Genomic DNA, 4424 nt, shown 5'->3' with positions numbered 1-4424 from the left:
AAATCAAAAAACAAGAAAGGTAGATTGTTGGAACGTTTGTTATTGACAAAACAATACATTCACAGATATTTCGACCCAACGGTCTTTTAAGTGCACAGACAAACAATTAATAACGAAAACTTATCTGGCTGATTTTTTCTTGTTTGTCTGTGCACTTAAAAAACCGTTGGGTCGATATATTTGTGAATGTATTGTTTTGTCAATAACAAACGTTCCAACAACCTACCTTTCTTGTTTTTTTGATTCTGAATTTTGGAACGTTGGCGGTCTCTTTGTTTTTGGATTTATTTTTTCCCGGCAATTTAAAACTAGCCCAAGAGAACTGTTGAACACAACATGTAACACGTTTATGGTTAATAACATGTAAACTACACATAACGTATGTGCACACCACAGAAGGAGAAAAACTGAAACTGAATTTACAAAAGGACAAAAGATGTTAGGCAAAGCATAAGGGTCACTCTCCTGAAAACTGGTCAGATGTGTGACTTGAGTGCCCAAAAATAAAGTTAGTCAAAATTGAAATATTTTGGTGTGTTTGGTTTGTTTAACATCTCAACTTTCCAACACAAGGTTTTGAAAAGCAAGATAAACTTTTGGAAATGTTGTAATTTAAGATAATGTGTTGAAGGTTGCCTCGTCTCGCGTGAAACACAGGACACCATTAGAGGCACATTTTTACTCTTATCATAAAAAATACAAGTGATTATCATGCAATTTCCAATGAGATACAATAGAAATTGCTTCATAGAAGTACCAGAAGTTTCAAAATATACCATACACTTACATAATGGGGGGATTACTATGAGGACGCCAGATCAACAATTTCCTCATTCACAGAAAACCTTTCCAGCAAGTGATCAGAAATTGCTATCTGCAAAATTGTATGATTTAAAGAATCTCCATGAATACTTAAACAGGACTATGGACATACTTTGAAAAATCTTGGTAATACATGCAGATATTCATCAAATGACACAGAACGTCTCGCGTGTAACCATGGACACCGCAAACAAACACAGACACCAATATCAGTTAACCATGGGTTTATTTCAGTCAAAACGAAACAACTTTTTATTGAAATGTGTGACAGGCAACACCTCAACTACTTCCTCAAACTTCACAAAAAATATCTCCTCCACAGCAGGCCACACAAACGATGATCCTTGTTTCCTAAGTAAACGGACAACCACCCCATTCCCATCCAGTGTGTCAATCTGTGGACAGACAAATGAACCTTTCTTAAAATAGAAAAATTAAAAATAGTAACTGAAAAGGTTTACATCATGAATTAAAAATACAAGGAGCAAGTGACACCAATAAACTTGGAAATGTCTACCTCAGAAAAGCAGACAACTGAAGCTCTCCATTCATACCAACTATGTATAAATGTAATTGATTCCAAATGTAACCTGCACTTACCATGCCATGGAAAGACTTTGCGAGGAATGTCTGCACAAATCAGTATGGATACAGAAAATTAAAAAAAAATGACTGCATGCAAGCAAAGTCATTCCAGTAAAATAAGATTAAGATTAATGAAAAACATGTTAAAACAATTATTTACAGTAGAAACGTACCGGTCTCTCTGATCTGCTCCTGGATCAGAATTGACTGGACTGGCAGAAAGGATAGGAGCATTAGCAGCATCCTGGCATCTGAAAAAAAAGTATGCAACAGTTGGAGTCAGATATTTTAATTGCTACCACAGCTTTACATCGCACATTGAGGTACATAACAGTGCATGTTACAACCGTCAAGATCCCAAGATACACACATTGGAAATCAGAGTGGTTCTGTCCTGAACACATCCTCGTAACACAAAGAAACAACAAGTCGCGTAAGGCGAAATTACTACATTTAGTCAAGCTGTGGAACTCACAGAATGAAACTGAACGCACTGCATTTTTTAACAATGACCGCAGTGAAACTGACGAGCCTGTTTAGGGCGGTAGTGGTTTCGCTGTGCTGCATAGCACACTTTTCTGTGCCTCTCTTCGTTTGAACTTTCTGAGCGTGTTTTTAATCCAAACATATCATATCTATATGTTTTTGGAATCAGGAACCGACAAGGAATAAGATGGAATTGTTTTTAAATCGATTTCCAAAATTTAATTTTAATCATAATGTTTATATTTTTAATTTTCAGAGCTTGTTTTTAATCCGAATATAACATATTTATATGTTTTTGGATTAGAAAATGATGAAGAATAAAATGAACGTAGTTTTGGATCGTTTTATAAAAAATAAAATTTTAATTACAATTCAGATTTTTAATGACCAAAGTCATTAATCAATTTTTAAGCCTCCAAGCTGAAATGCAACACAAAGTCCGGCCTTCGTCGAAGATTGCTTTGCCAAAATTTCAATCAATTTGATTGAAAAATGAGGGTGTGACAGTGCCGCTTCAACTTTTACAAAAAGCCGGATATGACATCATCAAAGACATTTATCCAAAAAAAGAAAAAAAAACATCTGGGGATATCATGCCCAGGAACTCTCATGTAAAATTTCATAAAGATCGGTCCAGTGGTTTACTCTGAATCGCTCTACACACACACACGCACAGACACACACACACATATACACCACGACCCTCGTCTCGATTCCCCCTCTATGTTAAAAAATTTAGTCAAAACTTGACTAAATGTAAAAATGACTACACGCTGTGTAAAATCTGCTCCAGTGCAAATGAAAATGCCAGTATCTGTCATAATTTCTGCCCCGCACGCATCGCTGACACCGCATGCGTAAAGCAGCAATGGCGTCTGCTATACGAACGAGACAGCTCTGGCTATGATGAGAGATTCAAACGTTATTTCTTGAGATTCTCAACAAAACAAATGAACCTGAACCACATGATCTAATCTTCATTTAAAAAAATAGAAAATAAACTGAGGCGCAAAACAATCATGAAAAACGAAAACTTCTTTTCACGTTGGACTGTACCTAGATCTACTCTACCCATGAATTTGCCACTTGGTTGCGTTTTTCTGACAGAAAGGCATTTTTTTTCGAATTCAGTTTGTAGACATGACAAAATCATATTAGTGGTTTAAGTTCTACACGCAAAATAGTAAAAATAGAGCCGTCGTAAAGCTCAAACTTACCTCAAAGGTTGTGGTATCATGTACCGTCTCGCACGTCTGTCGTCAACTTTGGCGCAGACACCGCAACAACAAAGTTTTCCTGCGTCTAACCGCGTGCTCGATTGTACGAAAACACGCTTGCACCGTGTAACCCCCACAGGGACTCCCTTATATTCATGCGCGAATGGGTTGAAAGATCGCAAGTTTGCCAGAAAATAGTTCTGCAATGTGCTCACACGTATCGCAAATTTTCGGACACCACTTGCAGATCTATCAGAACATCTCATTAAACTTGCTTTACAGACTCAACTTGAATCTCATTCAATCGTGATTAACGACATCGAATATTTTATTATGTCAGAGTAGAATTATCCATCCCCTGAAACAGTATGCACAAGTTATGTTTGGGCATGGCGTTGAAGCTAAAAATAGGACACCAGGCGTGACGTGCGAGACGATTGTTTCTACATGGTCAAATGCAACCAAGTTATTATCAAAAGATCGTTTGGGCGCATCGGGCGGGTGAAATCAAATTCATACACAGGAATTTGCAACAATTGTAGAAAAATGTGTTATCAAATGGGTAAATTTGAGGCATGTGTATGTGCAGAGATAGCATGTCACACTTTCGAATGGAAAAAAAGTGGCGATTTCAGAGCTTCTGCAGTGCAAAGCAAATCACAGAATTTACAAACGCTTTAGTTCTTGTTCACACTGTTGCTCCAAATAACACTGAAGACAACAAAACACATAAAAATAAAGGAAAGTAATTATGTTGTTGTTTATTTAAATGTTTTTGTACGCTGTCCCGACTGACCAGTTTCCAGGAGAGTGACCCATAATCTTCCAACCTGTTCCCTTAAATACAAACGCTAAAAGGCAGAAGAACCGGCACGGTTGGCCTAGTGGTAAGGCGTCCGCCCCGATCACGGGAGGTCGTGGGTTCGAACCCCGGCCGGGTCATACCTAAGACTTTAAAATTGGCAATCTAGTAGCTGCTCTGCCTGGTGTCTGGCATTATGGGGTTAGTGCTAGGACTGGTTGGTCCGGTGTCAGAATAATGTGACTGGGTGAGACATGAAGCCTGTGCTGCGACTTCTGTCTTATGTGTGGCGCACGTTATATGTCAAAGCAGCGCCGCCCTGATATGGCCTTTCGTGGTCGGCTGGGCGTTAAGCAAACAAACAAACAAACAAACAAAGGCAGAAGCATACTACATTTAATATAGGCTTTCGTATTTTCTCATAAATATACGACAATAATTATGCGCGCCTTCGTGTGCGAGGCTGGTACTACAAAATGTTCATACGAAATGACAAACACAGGTACAAGCGA

This window comes from Littorina saxatilis, linkage group LG13 (assembly GCF_037325665.1).
Source record: "Littorina saxatilis isolate snail1 linkage group LG13, US_GU_Lsax_2.0, whole genome shotgun sequence".
Taxonomy (NCBI): domain Eukaryota; kingdom Metazoa; phylum Mollusca; class Gastropoda; order Littorinimorpha; family Littorinidae; genus Littorina; species Littorina saxatilis.
Note: the sequence above shows the minus strand (reverse complement) of the source record.